The sequence below is a fragment of the Myotis nattereri genome (genome assembly GCF_964212035.1).
Source record: "Myotis nattereri genome assembly, chromosome: 18".
NCBI lineage: Eukaryota > Metazoa > Chordata > Mammalia > Chiroptera > Vespertilionidae > Myotis > Myotis nattereri.
The window spans coordinates 23,441,820-23,458,052 of record NC_138093.1 but is presented as its reverse complement, the minus strand read 5'-3'; the positions used below and the strand labels follow the sequence as shown (position 1 = coordinate 23,458,052).

Below are 16,233 nucleotides of genomic sequence, written 5' to 3'. Positions count from 1 at the left end.
GGTGTCTATCACTCCCCCGCATTCCACTGGAAGAACTCTGCCACCAGGTCCTGCTCAGCTGAAGGAGAGCAGAAATGCAGCCCACCTGCGTGCCCAGGAAGACGGAGAAAACCACACTCCAGAGTCCCAGAAATCTCCATCCCACTAGTACTGCTGGTATCATGATGGAATCATCCAAGGAAAGACAGAGGGCATATTTACAAATATGTCAAATCCACTGAATATTGGCTAACCTATGGGGGTATTAATCAAATGCTAAAAATTAGCCACATCATAATGTGTACAGAAATTAACATATATTTTATGCAAAAGAAAGGGGAGGAAGCCTAAATGTTGTGGTAAACATCAGCTCGCCAAAGCATTCTGCCGATTTGGAAAACAAGACCTCAGAAATGTAAAATGTTGGGTCCTAATCAATTACACAGCAGGCTCCCATCACAGATGTATCTGTCTCTACCGTCCTTTGATTCAGGACTGCCCCCTCACTCACCAGCCTGTCGGCTACAAGAAGGCAGAGACCACACCTGCCTCCTTCACCACTGAATCCCTCCCAGCCTGTCCCCACAGGCATTCAATACATATCCATAAAAGGAAGGGATGCAGGGAGGGGAGACAGGGAGGGGGCAGGACAGAGAGGAAGGAAGATGCTCAGCAGTTACCCATAATTTTGCTATTGTCGCAAAGGAGGCCTCTTTAAGAGTTAGCTTCTGCAGAAATCCTTACAACTATACTTGAGTGAGTACAAGTGGTTTTAAGGGGCTTTTGCTTGCAACTTTCAAATTTGCCTAAATAGTCACATTTACTACCCAGGACTTCCTGACTTAGAGAAGGGAAGGAAGGCTCTAGTAAGGGAGAGGAGCCTTAATATACCACTGTGCAGAGATCACCACTGGACGAGATTCATCAATGGGCACTTCTGAGCACCTCCACTGTGTTGGGGATGGAGCAAGTCACTGGAAACACTATATGGTCCCCAAAGCAAGAGTACAGAAAGAAACCCCAGGGGTTAGGCCCAGCAAGGTGGCTTTAAAAAATAAAACCAGCAGTTACTTTTTAATCCAGACCAATAATTACTTCTACAAGCGCAGCTCGAGATTCCTTGAGCATTTGTCACTTCTCCGGGATTTGTCACTTCTGGTAGTCTCTCTACTTCCCTAAAGCACCGAGACATAAATGGACAGACAGACAAAGATAAAAAGGGGCCTGACTTTTCCTGAGGACCTTATAGGAAGTAGAAAACTAAGGACAGAATAGTATTCCTCAGAGAGTCTCTGGCAGGAAAAGTCACCAGGAGTCAGTAATGGTTAGAGCTGGCCTTGCGGAAACAGAGTGGAGGTGCACAGTTGCCTGGCTGGCACAGAGGAGGGCTGGGGGCCAGCGTCCAGGAGACCACATGTGTTCCCTGGAAGGTGTTTGCCAGCAGCAGGCTCAGACGGCCGAATCCTCGGGGTTTGCAAAACTTCTCCAAGAGCCTCTCTTCTACCAAAATGCTTCTCAAGTGTCAGTCCCTGGAGCACTGAGAGCCCAGCTGGTGCCTGCTGACACCCTGCCCGCCCACAACAACCAAGAGTACTTGAACTGACTTCCTTGGAAGTCATTTTTTAAACAGAAGTCGGTTATTGCCATAGTGGAGCTGGGGCGGGAGACGGCACTGTTTATGCAGCCAGATGGAATCTTCTCGCTGATCCTAATACCAGTGCAGCTGTCAAAGCCCTTGCCTGGTAGCAGCCCTCACTCTGGGCTCTGAGTAGGGAAGATGGTTTACTCTGAGCCCTGGTCTGAACCGCCACCTAGAGAAATAAGTGCAAAGCCCCATGTCTGGAATTCCAGGTCTCCACGATGCGGCTACAGCCCTCGAGGGCCTTGCATTTCAGCCCATCGTGAGCCCCTGTGGGGGTGGCAGTCCCTCTAGAATCTAGAGTCTAGATCAGGGGTGGGAAAACTTTTTGACTCGAGGGCCACAACGGGTTCTTAAACTGGACCGGAGGGCCGGAACAAAAGCATGGATGGGGTGTTTGTGTGAACTAATATAAATTCAAACTAAACATCATTACATAAAAGGGTACGGTCTTTTTTTTTTTTAGTTTTATTCATTAAGTAGTTTGCCCACGGCTGGTCTAGTTCCTGGGCTCTGCCCGTGCCTGCCAGCACTCGCCGATCCACCTGGGCAGCGCCAGATGCCAGACCTGTCTCAGAACCCGGCCTTTGTCCAGCCCCCTTCTCAGCTATGATCAGACCCCTGGGAAGTTACAAAGAAGCCTGCCAATGAGGGGAAAGATCACGGCAATGAGCTGGATACTCAGGCGCCCATGGAAATGGAAAAGGGGAGACAGGCCCCTCCAAAGGGCTGCTCTGGTCTCTGATAGCTTTCAGACTCTTTCCTGCATCCCGCCCCCAGGACTGGGCGCTGACTGCTCATTGTTATGCCTTTTCTCCTGATCGCTTATTGTGTATTTTACCCCAGAATTACTAATCATGATCTTATAATTAACCTGCTTTTTAAACCAATGAATTCATTGAGAACAAAATACACATTTTCCGGGATAATATGACCTGAAGGGTTTTTTTTACTCAGTAAATATACATAGTGGTCAATGCTGGTAAGTCCAGTTTTGCCACTCGGGCCAGCGTGCCCCAGAGTTGTGCAAAATGACACAGGGCACTTATAACATTAGACCAACAATTCGACCAAACTGAAAATGCCTGTCTCCCTCCAGCAAGCTAAAAAAGAGCATCTGTAGCCAGCAGTATGGTTACCCTCCGCAAGATCCTTCCCTGCCTGCCCCGTGCAATGGCTCCATCTCTGGGGTGGGTCCTGGTTGGCCTAAGCCACTCCATGTAACCCCATCCCTTTGCCAGCAGTTAGTTAGGAAAGCGCACATGACCCATGAAGGCCAATAAAGAAAGAGGCAAAGCTCACTGGGGCTGTGGGGGAAAGACTCCCAACCTTCAAGGGAAACTTCTAAGGGAATTCCCTCTGGACACAGATGAGAACCTGGGAACTGCTGCCACCACCTCACTGCCAACCTGGGAATGAAGCTGCCCCCTGGAGGAAAGCTGGGCCAAGACAGTCACAGGCAATGAAGATGGCACCACCAGGTCCGGTCAACCTGGAAGCCACCCCACTCCAGACCACCAGCAACCGGAGGCAGTACAGCTCCTGGTGGCTGCGGCCCCTTAATTCGAGTTAGATTCTCTGTGACTTGCACCCCAAAGCATATGAACTGAAGGATCCCCCATAGCCACCCACACCATGATGAGATTTCACTACTCCACAACCTGCAAGCCATTTAATTGTTTTGGTCACAGCAGGGGGAACGTGCCCTCACACTCCTCTACGTGGTTTTTGGATGTGGTTCACCTTTTATACACAGATACTAGTCTTGCATCAAATTCTTGAGACTAGGATTCTAATTCTAAGAATCCTTAGTATAATGGGGCAATGACTCAACCCAAAATGAATAAAGTTAAATTCAACAGAGCCAGCAGGAAGGTTTTGGTGGGGAGAGGAAAATTACAATTGGATTATGCGGGGGGAAACTGGTTTCAATTTAATGATTTAGTGAGCCCAGTAGACACCCCCACCATCATCACTATCAGCATCAATAAATATGATGGTTAATATTAACTTTTTATTTTATGCTAGGTACTATATCAAAGGTCTTTCATACATTAGATCCTTTATGGTTTCATTGAATTCTTTTTAAAAATCTTACAAAGCAACTATAATTCACTGAGTTTTACAAATGAAGAAACGGAGCCCTAACCGGTTTGGCTCAGTGGATAGAGCGTCGGCCTGCGGACTGAAGGGTCCCAGGTTCAATTCCGGTCAAGGGCATGTACCTTGGTTGCAGGCACATCCCCAGTAGGAGGTGTGCAGGAGGCAGCTGATCGATGTTTCTCTCTCATCGATGTTTCTAACTCTCTATCCCTCTCTCTTCCTCTCTGTAAAAATCAATAAAATATCATTTTTTAAAAAGCAAATGAAGAAAACGGGGACGTCAAAGGGGGAAGTGGCTCCCCGAGATTGGGGTCGCAGTCAGGGAGCGGCGGAGCAGCTAACTCAGGGCTGATGGACTCCAGGGCCCTGCTGCCTGTCACCCCTGCACTGCTGGGCTCTAAAGGAGCAATTGCAATGGCAGTCATAGCTTTCCCAGATCGAACACTCACTCAGGGCCAGAAATTCATGTCTATTAACCCCTATAAGGTAAGTATTATTACTACACTCATTTAATAATGGAAACTTCCCCAAGGCCACACAGCTATAAACACTGAATCTGAACTACAGTATCGAACTGCTCACCTAACGTCTCTCTGAGCAGCTGCACTTTGAAAGTGGATGGGATCTCAAGTGGTCCTGTCCCATGGGTACAAGTCCGACTGCGTGTTTCAGTGATCCCAGCACATGTGTGTGTAGGGGGTAATATGTCCATGCATGTGTGTGCCAGCTTCTCCCTGCTCCGGCCGCAGGCCTGGCGCCACGCCTTCCTGCGGGTCTGTGCAGAAGCAGAGTGATGGCCAGCGCCACTTTCTAACTAAGCCCAGCACCGCGTGGGGCAGAGAATGCTCTTGACTTGACAGCAGTTCCCTTGCCTCCCCAGGCAGCACCATGCAGGTCATCACAGAGCAGGAGCTGGAACTGCTCAGATGGGTGGGAAAGGGGGTGGGCACCACCTCATCTTGTCATCATCCGACTCAGCGGCTCTGCTCTGGGATGAAACAAGGAGGAAATGGGCAAAGTGAGTCTTGGGATCTTTCTGCCTCCTGTCCTAGACTGGCATTCTCTTTCTCTCTCTCTCTCTCTCTCTCTCTCTCTCTCTCCCTTACACCCACACCCTCCAGCCACTGTCCTGACACCGCTTTCCAACTGTTGCCAAATTCCTCCATGATTAAGGCAGCCCGACTATTCAGTTCAAAAGTTAAAGCAATTCTTTGCTGATTTACAAACTTACATATAAGAAATGTCTCATATAGTTGCCTATATTGTAAAACCATAATTACGTGAAACTGGGGAGCCCCAGAAGGGCTGGGCCCTGCAGTCATCGCACAGTAGTCCATCCTGCCCTTCTCCCATTCCCCGCACCAGGCTCCTAGTTAGAGATGAAGTAAGTCATTCAAATACACGAGCACCTCCTAAGGTGCTAGGACCCAGGGAGCTGGGCTGCTGACAGCCAGGCAGTGATAACAAGAGGTGAGATAAGAAGGTGTGTGTGTGGGGGGGGGGGGGGGGGCTCCGCTTGTCTGTGTGTAAGAAAAACCCAGGACGCCCCTTCCATCCAATACACATTGTCCAAGCATGTTAATCTGATTTCTTCTGTATAAAAATCAGTGCCGTTTTCGCTGGGACTAGTTAAATTATAGGCATATGGATGCTCTGTGGTAAGAAGTCCTCCCCTGCCAATCACACAAATTATAAACATAAATTACCTGTTTTTGAGCCAAACACCATACTAAAAGCTTCACAAGCCTTCTCGCTAATCTTCTCAACAATCTTTAAGTTTTTTAATGAACGGACTCATTCTCATTCATCCAACTGTTTATTTAGGCAACCCATTGATAATGAGCACCTGCCACAAGCCAAGCATTGTGCTGGGCATCGCGGTGAAAAGCAGACCAGCAAACAGACTCTGCCATGACCCCGTGGTCAGTGCTCACATGAGAAACAGAATAAGGGGCTCGGGGAGTCCACAGTGGGCCCTGGGGAGCTGGGGAGGCTGCCTGGAGGACGGGGCATTTAAGCGGAGAACTGGGCATTAGGGAAGAGTCAGCCAGGCAGAGAGGGTGGGTGTTGGGGTGGGTCACATTTTAAATAGTGGGGTCAGGGTAGGCCTCACTGAGAGGGGTCACGTGAGCAAACTAGAGAAGGGAAGGGAGGGCAATTCAGAGAGCTGGGGAGACAAGAACAGCAGTGCAAAGCCCTGGGGGGGGGGGGGGGAGGAGGCCTGCCTCGCACGTTCCAACAGCAGTGAGAGGACCAGAGGGGCCAGAGCAGGAGTAGCAGGACACCACGCGGAGGGCCTGCCGTGTAGGGCCTTTGCCTTTTGCTCTGAGTGAAATGAGCGGCCATCGGAGGGTTGTAAGAAGCCATGACACTATCCTCCTTGGCTGGTGCTGAGCACAGACGGGCAGGGAGCAGGGGCAAAGGCTAGGAGACCCACTGGAAGCTATTACAGCAACAACACAGTAAGGGTGTCTGCTTCCTACCTGGAACCCTGGGCAGAGAGCGCCATCCACAGGAACTCAGCCCTCCGCGAGGAATAATGGAGGCAGAGAGAGGGCCTGAGAGAGCCGTGGGCCTCCGAAAGTGACTCAGGAGGAGGGTCTCAAGATTTCCCACCTTCAGCCCACAGCCTGGGTGCAGACCGGAGCCGGGGACCTCGCCACAGGCCTGAACTGACCAGTGCCCCACCCCAATGTCAGGCCAGGAAAGCTCCAGGAAAGAAGGGGTAGAAGACAGATTGTTAGTTAACTATATACGTAATAATAATAATAAATAACAAAACAAAAAGTCCAACCGTGAATTAACTAGAAAATCTCAGGCTAGACCCAAGGAAAAGCATGTTGTTTTCCATTAAAGTGGCTGGTGACTCAGAAAGCAAACAAGGTTCTGGAAATAATGTGAGCTATATTTTTTAAAAAATATGTTTTTATTGATTTTAGAGAGAGAGAGAGAGAGAAAGGGAGAGGGAGAGAGAGGCAGACTCACTGATGAGAGAGAAATATTGATCGGCTGCCTCCTGCATGCCCAACGATCAGGGATGGAGCCCGCAACCCAGGCACGTGCCCTGGCCAGGAATGGAAACAACCAGCAACCTTTCAGGGCGCAGGAGGACACTCAGCCAAGTGAGCACACTGGCCAGGGCTGAAAGCTGCATTTTTATAACCGAGTTCTGTGGCTCTACAAACTCAAATCTGCTTCATGCTATACCATTGAAAAGAGCACTGAGATAGAGCATAGAAACACAGAAGACAGGAGTCCACATTATTTATCTAGCTCATCTGTACCTCTCATTTTTTTGGAACAGTTAGGGCTGAAATTCAGCAATGAAGGTTTTAAATGTTCAAGGTCACGTCTTAGGACCCCAGCTGTAATTCGTGCGGTCTGAATGGGGGTTGCCATGGCAATGATTGTCTTAGCTTCATCCTAGGTAATGATATCCATTAAAATCATGATTTGATGTGCTAATTATATTTTTACCTTTTTCTTCACTTTTTAAGACTACTTTTTAGAGCAGTTGTAGGTTCCGAGCAAAATTGATAGGAAGGTACAGAGAGTTCCCATATTCCTGCTGCTCCTACACTGACATAGCTTCCCCTACTGTCAACATTCCCCCCAGAGTGGTGCATTTGCTACAACGGATGAAACTACATGGGCACACTCTTATCATTCAGAGCCCAGAGTCTGCATTCGGGTTTGCTCTCAGCTTCTATAGGTTTGGACAAATATATCCAGCATTACAGTACCACGCAGTGTATTGTCACTGCCTTAAAAACCCTCTGTGCCCCACCTTGTCATCCCTCCCTTCCCCCAATTCCTCCCAACCACCCACCCCTTTTTTTACTGTCTCCCTCAGTTTGCTTTTTCCAGAACGCCCTGAAGGTGGAGCCATACAGTATGCAGCCTTCTCAGATGGGCTTCTTTCACTTAGCACTATGTCTTCCAGGCCCCGCCTTGTCTTTTCACGGATTGATGGCTCGTTTCCTTTTAGCTGAATAATCTTCCATGGTTGGGATGTAGCACAGTTTTCCTATTTATTCTTCACCTACTGAAGGACGTCTGGCTTCCACGTTTTGGTGATTATGAATAAAGCTGCTAGAAATTTGGGCGCGTAGGTTTTTGTATGGGCACAGTCTTCAGCTCCTTTGGATAAATCCTAACGAGTGTGATTGCTGAATCGATGGTTAACAGTATGTTTAATCAATGTAAGGAACTGCCAAACTACCTTCCTAAGGGGCTGCAACATTTTGCACTCCCACCAGCAACTCCCAATGAATGAGAGTTCCTGTTGCTCCACATCCTCACCGGCACTTGGTGATGTCACTGTTCTGATGTTCAGCTATTCTACCAGGTGCGTAGTGGTCTCTTGTTGTTGTTTTACTACATTGTTCTGTTTTGAAGAATGAATTCCTCGCCAATGAAAAGCATCTGGCGTACCACCGTGTGGGAGACACTGTCCTTGTTGACATGTAGGCTCTTCCTAAAGTGAGGAAGTCATCCAAGATTTTAATGCTGAACATGAGACAGAGGACGTTAAAGATGGCTCAAGCCATCCTCCCAGTCATTGCTTGACTCAGCTCTAAATATTCCCCGCACAGTCAGCCTATGTTTGAACCTCCATCGACAGGAAGCTCTCTGTCCCCGAGCTTTAGATGGCTCTATTAGGATAGTCTTTTGTATTCTGAGCTGAAATCGATGAGTGTCAACACAGAAATCAATGGACTGTGAGAAAAACTAATTCATTCACCTCTGCCCACTGCTGACCATCTAGGAAAAAGAGGATGTAATCAGCAATGAAAACAATGAAGAGAAGCCAAAAATCAATGTGTCTCCCGTTGGAACGGGGCTCCACTGAAATAATTCGGTGTTTTCTCAACTGACTCAGAAGACTACGAGATTTTGCAGTTGCTTCTTTTCCTTATTCCACCCTTTTTCCTTAAAAAAAAAAAAAAATCCCTTTGAGCTGTCTTCCCAGTAAAAGTTAATTGTAACTTTGCTGCAAGCCATCACTTTGTGAGTCCCGTTATTTTGGGAAGAGTCAACTCCTACAACTCCAGAAGAAGGGCAGGAAGGTCACAACACTGGGACAATCTTTAAGGGATTTGGGGGGTGGTGGTGAGGGGGACTCACTGAAGGATCAAGGTTTGAGGCAGGATAGTAAGAAGGTAGGAAAATTCCTTGGCAAGTGGAATGGGGAAACTGAGGCAGCTGGGTGACTCAAACTGGCCCCATCCAGCACCCTGACTCACCTGCCTCCTTCTCCCTTGCAGGACCTTTCCCTTAAGCATTAAGATAATGGGGTTCCAAAGAGCAAATCAAATAATCTTAGGAACAAACCCTCAGAGACAGAGGTAACATGTAGGCCTCAGTTGTGTTTCAGCTCCAGGCCCAGAAAAGGAGCAAAACCAGATGAAGCAAAGCCATGGCTGACATCAGGACCAGATGTGATGACCAATGACCCCACCCCACCCCACCCCCGCAACCACCAACCAGTCAGTAAAGACCAGGAGCCTGAAAGGACACGCCTGGAGAGCTGATGAATATTCTATTGAGAGCCTCCCCTGAGACTTCCCCCAAAATGCCAGCCTTTAGAAAATAGATAAGAACCCTTAAGGCAAAGGACCCAGTGCGCGTGTGCTCTCTTGTGCTCTCACACACTCTCTCTAGCATGCCTGCACCTCCTCCCCCCACCCCCTTCTTTCCTCAGTCACGTATCTTTGCTTTCCTTCTCCAAGGGCCCCGCTTTTGCCTCAGTAACATGTTTCCTGAGTCCGCCCAGCCCACCTGGCTCACTTCTGCCTCTGGAACTTTCTAAAAGGCCAAGGCAGCTCTCTGAGCAGCCCACTGTTCTTTCTTTTGAGAGTGCTCTCGCTGTGCTAAATAAACTTCCTCTCGAGTTCTTGGCTCTGAATTCTTTCTTTGCTGAACTCAAGAACCGAGGCTGCTAAACCAAGAGCCAACACCGCGGCTATGAATTCCATGGCCCGCCTAGAATCCATACAGAAGAGTCTCCCTAATACTTATGGCATCATAGTGTAGAGTTTCTGAAGTGACATTCTACACAGCAGGACCCCCTGGAAGGGAGGAAGGGGGTTTTATTTCTAGTTGGCTCTCCATTGCTTTTTGTCCTTTGATCAAAAGGAAAGGCTGATTTTTAGGGGTGGGCTGCAATTTTCAAAGAGGTGCTGAGTTGGGGGTGGGCAGGCGTGTTGATAATGAAAGCCCTGAGAAACTAATACTGGATCAGGTCCTGCAGCACTGCAGACAGAATGGAAAGTTGTCACTGTGAAAGGTGACTCAGGCTGGGAGTGGGGGAGGCAGGGAGGTGCTGGTGCTCCAGGGATGGTCTCCCTCCGCGAGGCCCCAGGAGGGAGAGCTCCTCACACCACACGCCCAGCTCCAGCTGCTGAGAATTTCCCTCCAGAATCACCGTTGCCTTGAATTGCCCTCGCTGGCCTTTCTTCCCCTTCCTCTAGCCCTAGTTTTGTCACTTACCGGCTTACTGTGCTTGAACAAGTCAGTCGGCCTCTCTGGGCCTGTTTTCGCATCTGTAAAATGGAGATGGCAGTCCTTACCTCCAGTGGCTTTATTATGAGGATTAAACAAAGTGTGAGGAAGCACTTTCTAAGCTCTAAAGCTTATGGAGAAAAGTGTTATGAACAATATCTGATTTAAAGTTCTATCACATGTTTTTCCTATTTTTCATGAAGTAGGGAGGAAAAGAGTTGCTATTCCTCACACCCCAAAGACTGGATGAGGAATGGGGATTAAGCTGCCGGTCCTCAGTTCAAATACCTGAGCCACTGGTCTTTATCAATGTTAAGAAGGCAGCGGTTTCATTTTACAACTGACCTCAGAAAAGTCAAAGGTCAAGAGTCAGCCCACTGCAGAAATTCCACGGCCTGTTCAGAACCCCCAAAGCCTGGGGTTGAAGCAACAATGGAAAGCTGAGTCTCAGTGCGGGGATGGGAGGAGGGGGTGGTGCTCTGGGCCAAGCACCAGCTTGACAAGGTGACACTGGCACACTTGCATCAGGCTGGCTAACTGACTTGTTACAGGAGCATCTGCCTCTGCAAAAGTGAGGTGGCCACCAGCTCTGGCACGGTTGCTAGGAGAGAGTCCAGGATCTCCAGGGCTGCGTTCTGTCTCGGGCAATGGCGCAAGGGCTTTTGAGAAGGAGAGCTCCTGTGGCAACAGCCTGCAGGACAAGACAGCCAAGGGTTGATCCAGGTTGAGGCCTGTACCTGGATGCCCCAGGGCTGCAGAGCCGGCAAGGGAAAGGGAGAATGAGGAGAAGGCAGAGGGAGAGATGCTGGGTCCTGAAGCTGGATTCTAGTCATCACAGATGTGGCCCATTCAGAAGCATCTGTCACTGTCCTCCTTCTGCTAGAACCTTCCTGTGGGCTCAGTAGACTGTCACCTGGTTAGGCAGGAGGCTGGGCTGCTTAGGGGTTCAGGGCAGAGTCCTAATTGCTAGTTATTCCACTGAGATCTAATCAGAGGAGAGGATTTGATAATGTAAGACCTACTGGGAGCCTGGGAGGTGAAGGGATGGGGCTGATGATGCTCTTGCCTGTTCCAGAGACATTCTGACAGCTCCCGCAAGGCCCTGCACATTTTCACTGCAGGCTGTCAGACATGGCCCACTCCCGAAATACAAAGACTCCAGTCTCCTCCCAATTCCCAGAAGAAAAATTAGTTAATGAAAAGAATTTCTCGATATTAAGATTTCTCTCCTGTAATTGGTTTTTCTTAAACCCTTGAGATCTGTCATCTCTTGTCTATTTACGGTGATTTTACCCATTTTAGCAGAAGGTATTTATTCGGGGTTAAACAGATCTGTGTCTCTGCTGTTCCACAAAGAGTACCGTGACTTTGCAGATGCTCAGCCATCTGGACAAGTGATGAAGATAAAAATCCTACCTTTTGACTAAACGCAAGAGGAATTGTGGGGAAGGTGCCTTAACTGCAGCCATAGTTACCCACCATCATCAAAGTCATCAAAGATATCAAAACCACAAGTTTCTAAAAATATATACCATCCAACAAGCCCAGCTGATGACTTGCTTCCCAGATTGCTGAGAAAAATGAAGCAACCAGAAGATAACTTCGCAAACTCCTATAACCATATCTGCCCACCTACCACGTCGTTTGTCTTCCTGGTTCTTACTATAGATGAACCAAGTAGGCCTCTATCTGAAGTCAGCCTCTTCTTCTTGACACAGGTTCTTATCTCTCTCTCCTACTCAAGAACAACGCTCCAGCAATTCTCTTTCTCTTGGACATCACCAATTTTTCACCCTCTGCTGGGCTATTCCCATCAGCATACATAGTATTCTCTCTCTCATTTTTAGGAAAAAACGCTTCCGTCACCACTTATTACCCCATTTCTTTACTCTCTTCTGCATTAAACTCTCAAAAGAACTGTCTATAATCATCATCTCCACTTCTGTCCTCCCATCCTTTCTTACACCAAGTTTTTTCACGGCTTTTGTTAAGGTCACCAATGACCTCCACATTGCTAAATCCAATGATCAATTCTTTTTGTCATACTCCATCTGCTCGCTAACTTCCAACATGCCCCAACCTCCCGGTATTCATACCCTTGTGTAGTCTCCTCCGACGCCGTGCCTGGGTTGGACCAAGAGCATCTAGATGGTATGACACTTCCAAAACTAGGCTGCGAAAGACGGTGATAACCATCTCGGGCGCTCTCTCATGTTCTTTCTCTCTTTCTTTTGGATCCCTTTCTCTGGGAGAAGTTGCTGCATGTGATGAGCCACTCAGACAGCCTACAGAAAAACTCACTTGCCGGGGAACTGAGGTATCTGGCCAATAACCCATGAGGAACTGAGGACCATCAGGAACTGCAAGAATGATCCTGGAGCAGGATTCTTCAGCCCCAGTCAAGCCTCGAGGTGACTGCAGCCCTAGCTGACAACTACAGCTGGACTACAACCTCGCAGGAGACCTTTGGCCAGAACCACCCAGCGTAGCCACTCCCAGATTCCTGGTCCTCTGTGTGTTGTTTTAAGCTACTACGTTGTGGAGGAATTTCCCCCCCCCCCCCCCCCGCCCTCCACACACACACACACACACACATTAGATAATTAATACACTTGACCCTGCACATTATTTGACACAATTGATCACTCCTTCCTCCTTGAAACACTTCCTTCATTCGGCTTCCATTATACCACTCTCTCCGTTTTCCTTCTACTTCCTGGATCACCTCCTCTCAACCTCCTTTGTTGGTTCTCCTACTTCTGCCCAATTTCTTTAAATTGGAGACCCTAAGGCTGGGTCCTTGGCCCTCTTCTCTGCCATGACTACACTCACTCCCTTGGTGACCTCATCGAGTCTCAGGGATTTAGTTACTACCATCTATCTCTCTGTCATCAACTCCCAAATTTACATCTCAGCGAGGTCTCTCTCCCAAGCTTCTGACTCTCCTGGTCAACTGTCTCCATAACTTCTCCACCTGGATATTTAACAGGCGCTCAAATTCAAACTGCTCAAAAGTTCACTCCTAGTTATTCCCACTCAAACCCGTTCCACATTCTTCTGAATTGATGGCAGCTCCATCCTCCTTGTTGCTCAGACTATCGCTGATTCCTATCTTCCTTATACCCTGCATCCGATCATCAATAAGTCCTATTGACTGTAAATCCTTCTTCCAGTCTTTGCTGAAACACCACCTTATCAGTGATGCCTGTCCTGGCCCTCTTCTTAAATGTGCACACCGCCCCACCCCAGGCACTCCCAGGCCTCCTCATCCTATGTCCATCCCCTCACCCCCACATAACGCTTAACATCTTTTGACACACTAGAAACTCTGTTTGTTATTGTCTATCTTCCCTTGCTAAAATTTAAACTACAAAAGAGCAGGTATCGTGTCTGTTTTATTTGCTATCGGCCCTAAGCCCTTAAGACAGTGTCTGGCATATAGTCAACACCAAAAAAATAAAAACTCTGTTGAATGAATAAATGAATAACTATTATCCATAATTATTACAAAAGCCTCACAAGTTTTTCTTTTTGATTTTCCACATTTTACAGATGATGAAACCAAAGAAAAGGGAATTAACATTTCTCAGTCTTTCTAGGTGCCAGACACTTTATATACATTATCTTACTTACTCTTCCCATGTTCCAAGACTCAGAGAAGTGGCTTCCAACATCACATCAGTGAGGGGAAGCCAAGTCCTGATTTGAATCCAGGCCCGAGGGTACCCCACCATGCGTCCCACTCTTCCACCAAACACCCGCCATACCCTGGATGGGTCAGGGATCAATGGTCACCTGAGACAACTGTCTTTGGCCCACAAAACCCACCACGTCATGCTCTCCTGGTCCCTTCAGGGTCCTGCTTGAAGGCCAGCAGACAATCCCTACCTTTCCTCCTGGCCACAGGTGCGGGCACCAGTCCCCTCAAACCCACAGACCCAGGAAAAGGTTCTTGATGTTCACTTTTTGAAAGTGGCTAACATTTTTCCAAATATTTGCAACATAGGGGTTTTTGAAGACTTTGAGGCCCGAAGAGCCCATGTTGGCCCACAAAAAGAGCGCCTTCCCACAGTCCCATCCTCAAAGCCTTGAGGTCAGCGAGCAGTCGAAGGAGACACTGAGCACCATGGCAATAATGACTGACATTATATTGGCTCTCACAACGTGCCAGATGCCAGACCTTCCCGAATGCTTTAGATATGTTACACCTCATTAATCCTCACAACAACCCTGTAAGTCTATAAGGAAGGGACTGTTATTAACCCCATTTTGCAGATGAGACAAACTGAGGCACGGAGAGTAATATTCCTAAGGTCCCATCACTGGGAAGGAGTGGAGTCGGAATTTGAACCCAGGCAGGCTACCACGCCAAGCCTGTATTTAGCTGATAACGCCACAGTTCAGCCAGAAAGCGTGTGGGATGGGGAAACAACGCCTGCAGCTGTTTAAGGCTCTAGAACACCACAGGGCAAATCCATTCATACTCGCAGACAGCATCCGCATTGGTAAACAAGTTGACACCATAGCCTCCAATACAGCTACCCACATTTAACTCTATTATCACCTCACACACCCCATTCTTACCTTGCTAAAGAGCCAGCCCTCCACTTTCCACTAGATCAGTCATCCATTATTCATTGCTAAACATAACATTTCAACATTGCCAGCACCACACAAGATCTCACGCGCAGCTTCTCAGCCTGCTCTCCATCTCAGCCTCTCTCACCATGTCTTTTCCCAGCTACCCATTAATTAAGGGCAGCCTCTTTCTCCCCGGGAGCTACAATTTCATATTTGCTTCCAGTGATTGCATTGCTGTCTTATTCCTAAAGCACGCTCCTTGCGGGTGGGGCTCATTAATCATTAATCACACACATTTCTACCTGCTTAGCTTTTTCTTCTTCTTTTTTTTTTTTAAACACTGGCTGCTTGATCTTCAAGATTGCATAAATTTCCACTCACCAGATGTTGCTCAGGCGTCCACTCTGTGCCTGCACATAGTGGTGACATTTCTGAAACAAGCTCTCTTCGGAAAAGCTATGACTTAGCCAAGTAGGAAAAGCAACTTTAAACCTTTTAGGAATTCTGAAAAGGACAAGAAGACCCCTGTGGGCCAGAGGAAACCAGGAAGGCTTCATGGAGGAGGTGAGGTTTGAGCTATTCTTCAAGAATGGATAGGATTGGCCAAAGGGAATCTTATATGCAAATGCAAGGAGGTTGAAGTTATGAAGGCTTAGTCCATTATCAGGGAAAAGATTCCAGCTGGGGAAACATGGGAAGTAAGATTGGAGAAAAGACAGAGTTTGCAACCAGCAGCACAAGTCTGTCAGACTTTCCCAGGCATCTCTGGCAGAAGTGGCTCAGCGAGAGAGGCTGTCAGTAGCCACGCTGGTGGCTACTGGGCCACAAAGCAATTGTCATCACAGCGGCCAGCTCGCCAAGTCCCACTGTGACCAGGCCTTGGCCCACCCCCATGAGCATCCTGGACCCCAGGTTAGGTGGGAATAAATCTACCTATTCCACAATCCCAACCCTGCCTTCCTCCATTTCTCCATACAGATGGACAGACTGCGCTTTGAAGCAGGTCAGTACCAGGCCCGGCCACAAACGTCCCACCTCTCCCATCCCCGGTGCCTCGCCCCTGGCCTCCAGCCCTGCACCGGCCAGAGGGAGCCAGAGGAAGCGGGGAGGCTGCAAAAGACAGAACAGAACCACAAGGCTCTGGAAACTGTCATCCCTGATGACAATTTTTGGTATTGTTTTCATTGTGGTAAAATACACATAACATAAAATTCACGCTTTCAAAGTCTACAATTCAAATGAAATTGTCTACCCATTAAGCATTCTCTCACCGGTTCCCTTGCCCCATGCCCCTGGCAACCACTAATCTGCTTCCCGTCTCTATGCATTTGCCTGTTCCAGCTACTCCACATAAACAGAATCAACAATACCTGTCCTTGGTCTGTGGCTTCCCTGATGATGTCTGAATCCATCCCACGTGTGTCGAG

At 48.2% G+C, this 16,233-nt stretch overlaps 1 protein-coding gene across 1 annotated transcript in view; it reads right to left on the bottom strand.

Moving 5' to 3' along the window:
• CACNA1E (calcium voltage-gated channel subunit alpha1 E) overlaps nucleotides 1-16,233 on the bottom strand; it is a 420,129-nt gene that overhangs the window by 321,035 nt on the left and 82,861 nt on the right. The window lies entirely within an intron of this gene.